Source organism: Hyperoodon ampullatus (genome assembly GCF_949752795.1).
Source record: "Hyperoodon ampullatus genome assembly, chromosome: 13".
In the NCBI taxonomy this organism is placed as follows: domain Eukaryota; kingdom Metazoa; phylum Chordata; class Mammalia; order Artiodactyla; family Ziphiidae; genus Hyperoodon; species Hyperoodon ampullatus.
Genome location: NC_136926.1, coordinates 22,446,722 through 22,462,702, shown reverse-complemented (window position 1 = coordinate 22,462,702; position 15,981 = coordinate 22,446,722). Strand labels below are relative to the sequence as shown.

The following is a 15,981-nucleotide window of genomic DNA, read 5'->3' as shown; positions in this document are numbered from 1 at the left end:
CCCTCCTTATCCCACCCTTCTAGGTGGTCGCAAAGCACCAAGCTGATCTCCATGTGCCATGCAGCTGCTTCCCACTAGCTATCTATTTTACATTTGGTAGTGTATGTATGTCAGTACTACTCTCTCACTTCGTCCCAGCTTACCCTTCCCCCTCCCCGTGTCCTCAAGTCCATTCTCTACGTCTATGTCTTTATTCCTGTCCTGCCCCTAGGTTCACCTTTTTATTTTTTAGATTCCATATATATGTGTTAGCATATGGTATTTGTTTATCTCTTTCTGATTTACTTCACTCTGTATGACAGACTCTAGGTCCGTCCACCTCACTAAAAATAACTCAATTTCGTTTCTTTTTATGGCTGAGTAATATTCCATTTTATGTATGTGCCACATCTTCTTTATCCATTCATCTGTCGGTGGACACTTAGGTTGCTTCCATGTCCTGGCTATTGTAAATAGTGCTGCAATGAACATTGTGGGACATGGCTCTTTCTGAATTATGGTTTTCTCAGGGCATATGCCCAGTAGTGGAATTGCTGGGTCATATGGTAGTTCTATTTCTAGTTTTTTAAGGAACCTCCACATTATTCTCCATAATGACTGTATCAATTTACATTCCCACCAGCAGTGCAAGAGGGTTCCCTTTTCTCCACACCTTCTCCAGCATTTATTGTTTGTAAATTTTTATTTTTTTTATTTTTTAACATCTTTATTAGAGTATAATTGCTTTACAATGGTGTGTCAGTTTCTGCTTTATAACAAAGTGAATCAGTTATACATATACATATGTCCCCATATCCCTTCACTCTTGCGTCTCCCTCCCTCCCACCCTCCCTATCCCACCCCTCTAGGTGTTCACAAAGCACCTAGCTGATCTCCCTGTGCTATGCGGCTGCTTCCCACTAGCTATCTATTTTATGTTTGGTAGTGTATATATGTCCATGCCACTCTCTCACTTTGTCCCAGCTTACCCTTCCCCCTCCCTGTATCCTCAAGTCCATTCTCTAGTAGGTCTGCATCTTTATTCCCATCTTGCCCCTAGGTTCTTTGAACCATTTTCTTTTTCTTTTTTTCTTTAGATTCCATATATATGTGTTAGCATACGGTATTTGTTTTTCTCTTTCTGACTTACTTCACTCTGTATGACAGATTCTAGGTCCATCCATCTCACTACAAATAACTCAGTTTCGTTTCTCTTTATGGCTGAGTAATATTCTATTGTATATATGTGCCACATCTTCTTTATCCATTCGTCTGTTGCTGGACACTTAGGTTGCTTCCATGTCCTGGCTATTGTAAATAGAGCTGCAATGAACATTTTGGTACATGACTCTTTTTGAATTATGATTTACTCAGGGTATATGCCCAGTAGTAGCATTGCTGGGTTGTATGGTAGTTCTATTTTTAGTTTTTTAAGGAACCTCCATACTGTTCTCCATAGTGGCTGTATCAATTTACATTCCCACCAACAGTGCAAGAGGGTTCCCTTTTCTCCACACCCTCTCCAGCATTTATTGTTTGTTGACTATTTGATGATAGCCATTCTGACCGGTGTGAGATGATATCTCATTGTAATTTTGATTTGCATTTCTCTAATGATTAATGATGTTGAGCATTCTTTCATGTGTTTGTTGGCAATCTGTATATCTTCTTTGGAGAAATGTCTATTTAGGTCTTCTGCCCATTTTTGGACTGGGTTGTTTTTTTGATATTGAGCTGTATGAGCCACTTGTATATTTTGGAGATTAATCCTTTGTCAGTTGCTTCATTTGCAAATATTTTCTCCCATTCTGAGGGTTGTCTTTTCGTCTTGTTTATGGTTTCCTTTGCTGTGCAAAAGCTTTTAAGCTTCATTAGGTCGCATTTGTTTATTTTTGTTTTTATTTCCATTTCTCTAGGATGTGGGTCACAAAGGATCTTGCTGTGATTTATGTCATAGAGTGTTCTGCCTATGTTTTCTTCTAAGAGTTTTATAGTGTCTGGCCTTACATTTAGGTCTTTAATCCATTTTGAGTTTATTTTTGTGTATGGTGTTAGGGAGTGTTCTAATTTCATTCTTTTACATGTAGCTGTCCAGTTTTCCCAGCATCAATTATTGAAGAGGCTGTCTTTTCTCCATTGTATATTCTTACCTCCTTTATCAAAGATAAGGTAACTATGTGTGCATGGGTTTCTCTGTGGGCTTTCTATCCTGTTCTATTGACCTATATTTCTGTTTTTGTGCCAGTACCATACCATCTTGATTGTTGTAGCTTTGTAGGATAGTCTGAAGTCTGGGAGCCTGATTCCTCCAGCTCCGTTTTTCTTTCTCGAGATTGTTTTGGCTATTCGGGGTCTTTTGTGTTTCCATACAAATTGTGCAATTTTTTGTTCTAATTCTGTGAAAAATGCCATTGGTAGTTTGATAGGGATTGCATCGAATCTGTAGATTGCTTTGGGTAGTATAGTCATTTTCACAATGTTGATTCTTGCAACCCAAGAACATAGTATATCTCTCCATCTGTTTGTATCATCTTTAATTTCTTTCATCAGTGTCTTACAGTTTTCTGCATACAGATCTTTTGTCTCCTTAGGTAGGTTTATTCCTAGGTATTTTATTCATTTTGTTGCAATGGTAAATGGGAGTGTTTCCTTAATTTCTCTTTCAGATTTTTCATCATTAGTGTATAGGAGTGCAAGAGATCTCTCTGCATTAATTTTGTATCTTGCTACTTTACCAAATTCATTAATTAGCTCTAGTAGTTTTCTGGTAGTATCTTTAGCATTCTGTACGTATAGTATCATGTCATCTGTAAACAGTGACAGTTTTACTCCTTTTCCGATTTGTATTCCTTTTATTTCTTTTTCTTCTCTGATTGCTGTGGCTAAAACTTCCAAAACTATGTTGAATAATAGTGGTGAGAGTGAGCAACCTTGTCTTTTTCCTGCTCTTAGAGGAAATGGTTTCAGTTTTTCACCATTGAGAATGATGTTGGCTGTGGGTTTGTCATATATGGCCTTTATTATGCTGAGGTAGGTTCCCTCTATGCCTACTTTATGGAGAGTTTTTATCATAAATGGGTGTTGAATTTTGTCAAAAGCTTTTTCTGCATCTATTGAGATCATCATATGGTTTTTATCTTTCACTTTGTTAATATGGTGTATCACGTTGATTAATTTGCGTATATTGAAGAATCCTTGCATTCCTGGAATAAACCCCACTTGGTCATGGTGTATGATCCTTTTAATGTGCTGTTGGATTCTGTTTGCTAGTATTTTGTTGAGGATTTTTGCATCTATGTTCATCAGTGATATTGGCCTGTAGTTTTCTGTTTTGTGACATCTTTATCTTCTTTTGGTATCAGGGTGATGGTGGCCTCATAGAATAAGTTTGGGAGTGTTCCTCCCTCTGCTGTAGTTTGGAAGAGTTTGAGAAGGATAGGTGTTAGCTCTTTTCTAAATGTTTGATAGAATTCACCTGTGAAGCCATCTAGTCCTGGGCTTTTGTTTGTTGGAAGATTTTTAATCACAGTTTCAATTTTAGTGCGTATGATTGGTCTGTTTATATTTTCTATTTCTTCCTGGTTCAGTGTTGGAAGGTTGTGCATTTCTAAGAATTTGTCCATTTCTTCCAAGTTGTCCATTTTATTGGCATGTATTTGCTTGTAGTAATCTCTCATGATCCTTTGTATTGCTGCGGCGTCAGTTGTAACTTCTCCTTTTTCATTTCTAATTCTATTGATTTGAGTCCTCTCCCTTTTTTTCTTGATGAGTCTGGCTAATGGTTTATCAATTTTGTTTATCTTCTCAAAGAACCAGCTTTTAGTTTTATTGATCTTTGCTATTGTTTCCTTCATTTCTTTTTCATTTATTTCTGATCTGATCTTTATGATTTCTTTCCTTCTGCTAACTTTGGGGTGTTTTTGTTCTTCTTTCTCTAATTGCTTTAGGTGTAAGGTTAGGTAGTTTATTTGAGATTTTTCTTGTTTCTTGAGGTAGGATTGTGTTGCTATAAACTTCCCTCTTAGAACTGCTTTTGCTGCATCCCATAAGTTTTGTGCTGTTGTGTTTTCATAGTTGTTTGTTTCTAGGTATTTTTTGATTTCCTCAATGATCTCTTGGTTATTTAGTAGTGTATTGTTTAGCCTCCATGTGTTTGTATTTTTCATAGATTTTTTCCTGTAATTGATATGTAGTCTCATAGTGTTGTGGTTGGAAAACATCCCTGATACGATTTCAGTTTTCTTAAATTCACTAAGGCTTGATTTGTGACCCAAGATATGATCTATCCTGGAGAACGTTCCATGAGCACTGGAGAAGAAAGTGTATTCTGTTGTTTTTGGATGGAATGTCCTATAAATATCAATTAAATACATCTTGTCTAATGTGTCATTTAAAGCTTGTGTTTCCTTATTTATTTTCATTTTGCATGATCTGTCCATTGGTGAAAGTGGGGTGTTAAAGTCCCGTACTATTATTTTTTTTTTTTTTTTTTTTTTTTTTTTTTTTTTTTTTTTTTTTATTTTTTGCTTTATCACAAATTTAATCAGTTATATGTATACATATGTTCCCATATCCCCTCCCTTTTGCGTCTCCCTCCCACCCTCCCTATCCCACCCCTCCAGGCGGTCACAAAGCACCGAGCTGATCTCCCTGTGCTATGCGGCTGCTTCCCACTAGCTATCTACCTTACGTTTGGTAGTGTATATATGTCCATGCCGCTCTTTCACTTTGTCACAGCTTACCCTTCCCCCTCCCCATATCCTCAAGTCCATTCTCTAGTAGGTCTGTGTCTTTATTCCTGTCTTACCCCTATGTTCTTCATGACCTTTTTTTTTCTTAAATTCCATATATATGTGTCAGCATACAGTATTTGTCTTTCTCTTTCTGACTTACTTCACTCTGTATGACAGACTCTAGGTCCATCCACCTCATTACAAATAGTTCAATTTCATTTCTTTTTATGGCTGAGTAATATTCCATTGTATGTATGTGCCACATCTTCTTTACCCATTCATCCAATGATGGACACTTAGGTTGTTTCCATCTCCGGGCTATTGTAAATAGGGCTGCTATGAACATTTTGGTACATGTCTCTTTTTGAATTATGGTTTTCTCAGGGTATATGCCCAGTAGTGGGATTGCAGGGTCATATGGTAGTTCTATTTGTAGTTTTTTAAGGAACCTCCATACCGTTCTCCATAGTGGCTGTACCAATTCACATTCCCACCAGCAGTGCAAGAGTGTTCCCTTTTTTCCACACCCTCTCCAGCATTTATTGTTTCTAGATTTTTTGATGATGGCCATTCTGACTGGTGTGAGATGATATCTCATTGTAGTTTTGATTTGCATTTCTCTAATTAGTAAAGATGTTGAGCATCCTTTCATGTGTTTGTTGGCAGTCTGTATATCTTCTGTGGAGAAATGTCTATTTAGGTCTTCTGCCCATTTTTGGATTGGGTTGTTTGTTTTTTTGTTATTGAGCTGCATGAGCTGCTTATAAATTTTGGAGATTAATCCTTTGTCAGTTGCTTCATTTGCAAATATTTTCTCCCATTCTGAGGGTTGTCTTTTGGTCTTGTTTATGGTTTCCTTTGCTGTGCAAAAGCTTTTAAGTTTCATTAGGTCCCATGTGTTTATTTTTGTCTTTATTTCCATTTCTCTAGGAGGTGGGTCAAAAAGGATCTTGCTGTGATTTATGTCATAGAGTGTTCTGCCTATGTTGTCCTCTAAGAGTTTGATAGTGTCTGGCCTTACATTTAGGTCTTTAATCCATTTTGAGCTTATTTTTGTGTATGGTGTTAGGGAGTGATCGAATCTCATACTTTTACATGTCCCTGTCCAGTTTTCCCAACACCACTTATTGAAGAGACTGTCCTTTCTCCACTGTACATTCCTGCCTCCTTTATCAAAGATAAGGTGACCATATGTCCGTGGGTTTATCTCTGGGCTTTCTATCCTGTTCCATTGATCTATCTTTCTGTTTCTGTGCCAGTACCATACTGTCTTGATTACTGCAGCTTTGTAGTATAGTCTGAAGTCAGGGAGCCTGATTCCTCCAGCTCCATTTTTCGTTCTCAAGATTGCTTTGGCTATTCGGGGTCTTTTGTGTTTCCATACAAATTGTGAAATTTTTTGTTCTAGTTCTGTGAAAAATGCCAGTGGTATTTTGATAGGGATTGCATTGAATCTGTAGATTGCTTTGGGTAGTAGAGTCATTTTCACAATGTTGATTCTTCCAATCCAAGAACATGGTACATCTCTCCATCTATTTGTATCATCTTTAATTTCTTTCATCAGTGTCTTATAATTTTCTGCATACAGGTCTTTTGTCTCCTTAGGTAGGTTTATTCCTAGATATTTTATTCTTTTTGTTGCAATGGTAAATGGGAGTGTTTCCTTGATTTCACTTTCAGATTTTTCATCATTAGTATATAGGAATGCCAGAGATTTCTGTGCATTAATTTTGTATCCTGCAACTTTACCAAATTCATTGATTAGCTCTAGTAGTTTTCTGGTAGCATCTTTAGGATTCTCTATGTATAGTATCATGTCATCTGCAAACAGTGACAGCTTTACTTCTTCTTTTCCAATTTGGATTCCTTTTATTTGCTTTTCTTCTCTGATTGCTGTGGCTAAAACTTCCAAAACTATGTTGAATAAGAGTGGTGAGAGTGGGCAACCTTGTCTTGTTCCTGATCTTAGTGGAAATGGTTTCAGTTTTTCACCATTGAGGACGATGCTGGCTGTGGGTTTGTCATATATGGCCTTTATTATGTTGAGGAAAGTTCCCTCTATGCCTACTTTCTGCAGGGTTTTTATCATGAATGGGTGTTGAATTTTGTCGAAAGCTTTCTCTGCATCTATTGAGATGATCATATGGTTTTTCTCCTTCAATTTGTTAATATGGTGTATCACGTTGATTGATTTGCGTATATTGAAGAATCCTTGCATTCCTGGGATAAACCCCACTTGATCATGGTGTATGATCCTTTTAATGTGCTGTTGGATTCTGTTTGCTAGTATTTTGTTGAGGATTTTTGCATCTATGTTCATCAGTGATATTGGCCTGTAGTTTTCTTTCTTTGTGACATCCTTGTCTGGTTTTGGTATCAAGGTGATGGTGGCCTCGTAGAATGAGTTTGGGAGTGTTCCTCCCTCTGCTATATTTTGGAAGAGTTTGAGAAGGATAGGCGTTAGCTCTTCTCTAAATGCTTGATAGAATTCGCCTGTGAAGCCATCTGGTCCTGGGCTTTTGTTTGTTGGAAGATTTTTTATCACAGTTTCAATTTCAGTGCTTGTGATTGGTCTGTTCATATGTTCTATTTCTTCCTGATTCAGTCTTGGCAGGTTGTGCATTTCTAAGAATTTGTCCATTTCTTCCAGGTTGTCCATTTTATTGACATAGAGTTGCTTATAGTAATCTCTCACGATCTTTTGTATTTCTGCAGTGTCAGTTGTTACTTCTCCTTTTTCATTTCTAATTCTATTGATTTGAGTCTTCTCCCTTTTTTTCTTGATGAGTCTGGCTAATGGTTTATCAATTTTGTTTATCTTCTCAAAGAACCAGCTTTTAGTTTTATTGATCTTTGCTATTGTTTCCTTCATTTCTTTTTCATTTATTTCTGATCTGATTTTTATGATTTCTTTCCTTCTGCTAACTTTGGGATGTTTTTGTTCTTCGTTCTCTAATTGCTTTAGGTGCAAGGTTAGGTTGTTTAGTCGAGATATTTCCTGTTTCTTAAGGTGGGATTGTATTGCTATAAACTTCCCTCTTAGAACTGCTTTTGCTGCATCCCATAGGTTTCGGGTCGTCGTGTCTCCATTGTCATTTGTTTCTAGGTATTTTTTTATTTCCTCTTTGATTTCTTCAGTGATCACTTCGTTATTAAGTAATGTATTGTTTAGCCTCCATGTGTTTGTATTTTTTATAGCTCTTTTCCTGTAATTGATATCTAGTCTCATAGCATTGTGGTCGGAAAAGATACTTGATACAATTTCAATTTTCTTAAATTTACCAAGGCTTGATTTGTGACCCAAGATATGATCTATCCTGGAGAATGTTCCATGAGCACTTGAGAAAAATGTGTATTCTGTTGTTTTTGGATGGAATGTCCTATAAATATCAATTAAGTCCATCTTGTTTAATGTATCATTTAAAGCTTGTGTTTCCTTATTTATTTTCATTTTGGATGATCTGTCCATTGGTGAAAGTGGGGTGTTAAAGTCCCCTACTATGATTGTGTTACTGTCGATTTCTCCTTTTATGGCTGTTAGTGTTTGCCTTATGTATTGAGGTGCTCCTATGTTGGGTGCATAAATATTTACAATTGTTATATCTTCTTCTTGGATCGATCCCTTGATCATTATGTAGTGTCCTTCTTTGTCTCTTCTAGTAGTCTTTATTTTAAAGTCTATTTTGTCTGATATGAGAATTGCTACTCCAGCTTTCTTTTGGTTTCCATTTGCATGGAATATCTTTTTCCATCCCCTTACTTTCAGTCTGTATGTGTCTCTAGGTCTGAAGTGGGTCTCTTGTAGACAGCATATATATGGGTCTTGTTTTTGTATCCATTCAGCCAATCTGTGTCTTTTGGTGGGAGCGTTTAGTCCATTTACATTTAAGGTAATTATCGATATGTATGTTCCTATTCCCATTTTCTTAATTGTTTTGGGTTCGTTATTGTAGGTCTTTTCCTTCTGTTGTGTTTCTTGCCTAGAGAAGTTCCTTTAGCATTTGTTGTAAAGCTGGTTTGGTGGTGCTGAACTCTCTCAGCTTTTGCTTGTCTGTAAAGGTTTTAATTTCTCCATCAAATCTGAATGAGATCCTTGCTGGGTAGAGTAATCTTGGTTGCAGGTTTCTCTCCTTCATCACTTTAATTATGTCCTGCCACTCCCTTCTGGCTTGTAGAGTTTCTGCTGAGAGATCAGCTGTTATCCTGATGGGGATTCCCTTGTGTGTTATTTGTTGTTTTTGCCTTGCTGCTTTTAATATGATTTCTTTGTGTTTAATTTTTGACAGTTTGATTAATATGTGTCTTGGCGTATTTCTCCTTGGATTTATTCTGTATGGGACTCTCTGTGCTTCTTGGACTTGATTAACTATTTCCTTTCCCATATTAGGGAAGTTTTCAACTATAATCTCTTCAAATATTTTCTCAGTCCCTTTCTTTTTCTCTTCTTCTTCTGGAACCCCTATAATTCGAATGTTGGTGCGTTTAATGTTGTCCCAGAGGTCTCTGATATTGTCCTCTGTTCTTTTCATTCTTTTCTCTTTATTTTGCTCTGCATTAGTTATTTCCACTATTTTATCTTCCACCTCACTTATCCGTTCTTCTGCCTCAGTTATTCTGCTATTGATCCCATCTAGAGTATTTTTCATTTCATTTATTGTGTTTTTAATCGATGCTTGATTCATCTTTAGTTCTACTAGGTCCTTGTTAACTGTTTCTTGCATTTTGTCTATTCTATTTCCAAGATTTTGGATCATCTTTACTATCATTATTCTGAATTCTTTTTCAGATAGACTGCCTATTACCTCTTCATTTGTTAGGTCTGGTGGGTTTTTATCTTGCTCCTTCTCCTGCTGTGTGTTTTTCTGTCTTCTCATTTTGCTTATGTTACTGTGTTTGGGGTCTCCTTTTTGCCGGCTGCAGGTTCGTAGTTCCTGTTGTTTTTGGTGTCTGTCCCCAGTGGCTAAGGTTGGTTTAGTGGGTTGTGTAGGTTTCCTGGTCGAGGGGACTAGTGCCTGTGTTCTGGTGGATGAGGCTGGATCTTGTCTTTCTGGTGGGCAGGTCCACGTCTGGTGGTGTGTTTTGGGGTGTCTGCAGACTTTTTATGATTTTAGGCCACCTCTCTGCTAATGGGTGGCGTTGTGTTCCTGTCTTGCTAGTTGTTTGGCATAGGGTGTCCAGCACTGTAGCTTGCTGGTCGTTGAGTGAAGCTGGGTGCTGGTGTTGAGATGGAGATCTCTGGAAGATTTTCGCCGTTTGATATTATGTGGAGCTGGGAGGTCTCTTGTGGACCAGTGTCCTGAAGTTGGCTCTCCCACCTCAGAGGCACTGTACTGACTCCTGGCTCCTCAATTTGGGATGATTTGTTGTCTATTCATGTATTCCACAGATGCAGGGTACATCAAGTTGATTGTGGAGCTTTAATCCGCTGCTTCTGAGGCTGCTGGGAGAGGTTTCCCTTTCTCTTCTTTGTTCTCACAGCTCCCGGGTCTCAGCTTTGGATTTGGCCCCGCCTCTGCGTGTAGGTCGCCGGAGGGCGTCTGTTCTTCGCTCAGACAGGAAAGGGTTAAAGGAGCAGCCTCTTCGGGAACTCTGGCTCACTCAGGCCGGGCGGGAGGGAGGGGCACGGAGTGCGGGGCGAGCCTGCAGCGGCAGAGGTCGGCGTGACGTTGCACCAGCCCGAGGCGCGCCGTGCGTTCTCCCAGGGAAGCCGCCCCTGGATCCCGGGACCCCGGCAGTGGCGGGCTGCTCAGGCTCCCGGAAGGGCGGTGTGGACAGTGACCTGCGCTCGCACACGGGCTTCTTGGCGGCGGCAGCAGCAGCCCCAGCGTCCCACGCCCGTCACTGGGCTCCGCGCTTTCAGTCGCGACTCGCGCCCGTCTGTGGAGCCCCTTTAAGCAGCGCTCTTAATCCCCTCTCCTCGCGCAGCAGGAAACCAAGAGGGAAGAACAAGTCTCTTGCCTCTTCGGCAGCTCCAGAGTTCTCCCGGACTCCCTCCCGGCCAGCTGTGGCACACTAGCCCCCTTCAGGCTGAGTTCTCGCCGCCAGCCCCAGTCCTCTCCCTGCGCTCTGACCGAAGCCCGAGCCTCAGCTTCCAGCGCCGCCCGCCCCGGCGGGCGAGCAGACAAGCCTCTCGGGCTGGTGAGTGCCGCTCGGCACCGATCCTCTGTGCGGGAATCTCTCCGCTTTGCCCTACCCAGGTATGTGGGGAGTTTCTTGCCTTTTGGGAGGTCTGGGGTCTTCTGCCAGCGTTCAGTAGGTGTTCTGTAGGAGTTGTTCCACGTGTAGCTGTATTTCTGGTGTATCCGTGAGGAGGAAGGTGATCTCCGCGTCTTACTCTTCCGCCATCTTACCCGGAAGTCCCCGTACTATTATTGTGTTACTGTCAATTTCCTCTTTTATGGCTGTTAGCATTTACCTTATGTATTGAGGTGCTCCTATGTTGGGTGCATAAATATTTACAATTGTTATATCTTCTTCTTGGACTGATCCCTTGATATTATGTAGTGTCCTTCTTTATCTCTTGTAGTAGTCTTTATTTTAAAGTCTATTTTGTCTGATATGAGAATTGCTACTCCAGCTTTCTTCTGGTTTCCATTTGCATGGAATATCTTTTTTCATCCCCTCCCTTTCAGTCTGTATGTGTCCCTAGGTCTGAAGTGGGTCCCTTGTAAACAGCATATATATGAGTCTTGTTTTTGTATCCCTTCAGCCAATCTGTGTCTTTTGGTTGGAGCATTTAATCCATTTACAGTTAAGGTAATTATCAATATGTATGTTCCTATTACCATTTTCTTAATTGTTTTCAGTTTGGTTTTGTAGGTCTTTTCCTTCTGTTGTGTTTCCTGAGTAGAGAAGTCCCTTTAGCATTTGTTGTAAAGCTGGTTTGGTGGTGCTGAATTCTCTTAACTTTTGCTTATCTGTAAAAGTTTTAATTTCTCCATCGAATCTGAATGAGATCCTTGCTGGGTAGAGTAATCTTGGTTGTAGGTTTTTCCCTTTCATCACTTTAAATATGTCCTGCCACTCCCTTCTGGGTTGCAGAGTTTCTGCTGAAAGATCAGTTGTTAACCTTATGGGGATTCCATTGTATGCTCTTTGTTGCTTTTCCCTTGCTGCTTTTTTTTTTTTTTTTTTTTCGGTATGCGGGCCTCTCACTGTTGTGGCCTCTCCCGTTGCGGAGCACAGGCTCCGGACCCGCAGGCCCAGCGGCCATGGCTCACGGGCCCAGCCGCTCCGCGGCATATGGGATCCTCCCAGACCGGGGCACGAACCCGTATCCCCTGCATCGGCAGGCGGACTCTCAACCACTGCGGCACCGGGGAAGCCCCCAGCCTTTACTCTTGCTCCCCCTTCCCTCCGTCCCACTCCCTCAGGACCTGTGCGGGGTCCTCGGTGGGCAGAGGATCAGGCCCAGGAACTCAACAGGTTACTAGGGGTCTAAGTGGGCAGGGGAAACCTGGCCATGGCTCCCTTTTGATCCTCTGCCCTCCCAGTGGTTTCCAGTTTTCCCCTTCGGGGGTGGGATCCCTTCCCCTCCCCCAGCTGCCTCTCAGGGGCACCAGTCCCTTCCCTTCTCCACTTCTCCTCCCGATTCACTCCCCCGACACCCCATGTCCTACCCAGTTGCTGGGGGTTCCTCCCATCTCCTTAGGTGTCTGTGGTCCCCCACCGGTGCCTGATAGGTGCCCTAGTTGTGAGGAGATGCGAATTCCACGTCTTGATAGTATGCCATCTTGGCCTGTCTTCCACTTATTTTTAAACATTTCTTCATTTTATTAAATGTTCTACTGAAGGTCTTTGGCTTTATCATAATTTATTTCATCTTTCTCCCTACTGTTATACATTTAGTTTGTTTAAAAATTTTTGGTATTATAAAATCTGGAGAAACATCTTTATGGATAAATCTTTGAACATATCTCTCATCATTTCTTTTGGTTAATGTATCAGAAGTGGGCTTGCTTAGCAAAAAACACATTAAGGCTTCTGATACTTATTGCTAAATTGCTCTCAGAAGGGCTGTATCTGTTTTCAGTTCTACAAGCAGTGTATAAAAGCTTTCATTTCCTTGCACTAGCTAACACTAGGCATTACTATTAAAACTAAAAAGTCAGTTTGATATTTTAAAAAATGATATCTTATTGTTTTAATTTGCATTTCTTTGGTCACTACTGGGTTTACTATTTTTAAAAATTTCTTTTATAAAGATCTTGAATACTCAAAATATGTTTTTCTATTGCAGTATTGGTTATTTTATATTGATCTGATTCTGGGCATTACTGTATCATTCTACTGAGTAGTTGGGCAATTTGTGTTCTAATGTATAGTTTTAATTATTGTTGCTCTATAATATATTTTACATCTGCCACAAGTCCCATATCATTATTATTATTTTTAATGTCTAGGGTATTCTTGTCTCTCTGTCCCCCATCAAATGAATTTTTAAATCATTTTGCCAAATTTTGGAGACTCTCCCATTGTAGTATTTACTGGAAGTGTATTAAATTTACTTGTTAATTATGGATAAATTGATGTCGTTTCAATAGTTTATCTTCTATTTAAGAGCCTGGTCTGTTCTTTCATTTACTCTTTATTTCCCTCACTGATCTACACTTTTGGAGAGGTTTTTCCCTAGATATTTAATATGTATTGTTGGAAATGGGATATTTTTTCCATTGTGTCTTTTCCAAAAATTAGTTATTGATGCCAAAGAGGGAAGATGTTTACTTTGCACATTTTGTAATTAACTATGTGAAAATTGTCATTATAGCTCAGTATTTTTTGTTGATTCCCTTGGATTTTCTTGTAATGCAGACTTTCTGCAAATAATGATAATTTTGTGTATTTCTTTCCTTATGTTATACCCCTACTTTTTTTCTCTTAATTATTGCACTGGTTAGAACTTTGAGAACTCTCCCCCAAAGCAATCATACCCTTTGAGTATAAAAAGTTCAGAAGATGTACTTTTTAATGATTATTCTACTCTTACATTGTATCTGTGACCTCAAATTTTATCTTGGTTTTCCTTTTGCATTATTTTGATATTGAAATAAAATACAGGAAGCTGCATTTTGAAGCAAAAATTAATCACTATGAATGCTATGATTTGTGAGAAAACCAAGCTGCATCTTTCTGCCTCTTACATCTTTGCTATAATACATTTTAAGATTTTCCCAAGTAGCAAGATAGCAGCCTCAAACCACTTTGGCCACTTACCTTAAAAAGCAAAATGTGGGCTTCCCTGGTGGCGCAGTGGTTGAGAGTCCGCCTGCCGATGCAGGGGACACGGGTTCGTGCCCCGGTCTGGGAGGATCCCACATGCTGCGGAGCGGCTGGGCCCGTGAGCCATGGCCGCTGAGCCTGCGCGTCCAGAGCCTGTACTCCGCAGCGGGAGAGGCCACAATGGTGAGAGGCCCGCGTACTGCAAAAAAAAAAAAAAAAAATGTTTGGGCTTCCCTGGTGGCGCAGTGGTTGAGAGTCCGCCTGCCGATGCAGGGGACACGGGTTCATGCCCTGGTCCAGGAGGATCCCACATGCTGCGGAGCGGCTGGGCCCGTGAGCCATGGCCACTGAGCCTGCGCGACCGGAGCCTGTGTCCTGCAACGGGAGAGGCCGCAACAGTGAGAGGCCCGTGTACCGCAAAAAAAAAAAAAAATGTTTTTCTTTTGTACGATTATTCTCAGATACTTAATAGCGGAGGTGATACCTTCGCCACAGGATTTTTCATTCTAACTAACCTTCTGTCTGCTTTAACAGTTTCAAAATTCATTTCAGATGGCCACAGAGACCTTCCTGTGAGCTAATATTAATTGTCAGAAGAATACACTATATTGTTTTAGAGATTTTATTCTCTATTCAGGGACTCTAATATGCACATATGCTGATGAATCTGAAGTTTTTTTAAATCAGTCTGATTTCTCTCCTGAGCTTCATATTTCTTTATCCAAATGCCTCCTGGACACCCGTCTTCAATTTAACATGCCTGACTTAGCCCTCAATCTCTGCCTACTTCTGCATTCACCATTTGTCCTGTTGCCCAAGCCACCTCACTAGCATGTTTGATTTGTTACTGGGTTCTCTTCTTTCTATGAAAGAAATCTCTTTTCTGCCATATCATCTTTTGTCTGGACTGTTGCAGTAACCTCCTCTCAGAACTTTCTATACTTTTTAACGCTCTCCTCCAAGCAAAGAAGAGAGCGTGTCTACTACCTGGATCTATGAGCATAGCCTGAAGCCACTGCCATAGGAATATAATTTCTTTCAGGTGTAGTGTAGTGGCTGAGAGTGTGAACTTAGATATTAGACAGCCTTGGGCTTGAACTCTGGCTTGGCCATTTATTACTCTGACCCTGAAAATTACATAACTTTTCTAAGTGTGATGGACATGTGAGTTGTTTCTGATTTTTGGCTGTTATGAAAAAGCCACTATAAACATATATATCTTTTGGTAAACATCAGCACTTATATCTGTTAAATGTTTGGTCGTATATATGTTTAGATTCATTAGATTTTTACCAGTTTTCCAAAGTAGTTGTACCAAGTTTTATCATAAGCAATATAAGGGATTGTTAAGCCTTAATTAAAAAATAAATAAAAAGTAAAAAGGTATATAGAAATTCAAAATGTCTGAGTAAATAACTATATCGTAGTTAGATAGAAGTTATTCTAATAGTACCTTCTTGCTTATTGTTGTGAGAATTAAGTGAGTTAGTTTATATAAAGGGCTTGCTTTAAACAATGCCTGAGACATAAAGATTCAAAAAATCCTTATTATTGGCATTATCATTGCCATCATCATTTAAATGATGAATGTTGCATATGCCTGTATAACATCATTGTTTATTGTAGTGTAAAATTGTTTTCCCCCAGATATTCACGTAAACTGGATACTCTTTGAAAAAGCGCTGTTTGTTAGGAGCTTTGCATACCTCTTGTCACACTGGAGTATGTAAAGATTCTAATTTGTGAAATCTGTTTTAACTCTGCCCTGATTCTAGTTTCTTATGTATCCAGTCCGTCACCTACAGAGCTCTTTGAGTTACCCTTCTAAACTTTAGTCCTGATCATGTAATTTTCCTGCTTAAAAGCCTTTGACAGATTTTTGTTTCCTTTAAGATAAAGTCCAAACCCCTTCATAACCTTTTCCTATTACTTTTCTTCAGCTGCTTTGCGTGTCAAACACCTTATAATCTGTTCATACAAGTCTACTTGCCATACTTTGTTAAACATGCCTTATACTTTATCCTCTGTATCTTTACTTATTATGGTCCCT

The 15,981-nt window shown here is 39.6% G+C and overlaps 1 protein-coding gene across 2 annotated transcripts in view; it reads left to right on the top strand.

Moving 5' to 3' along the window:
- TTC28 (tetratricopeptide repeat domain 28) overlaps positions 1–15,981 on the top strand; it is a gene marked incomplete at both ends in the record, with an annotated part of 616,677 nt that overhangs the window by 324,199 nt on the left and 276,497 nt on the right. The window lies entirely within an intron of this gene.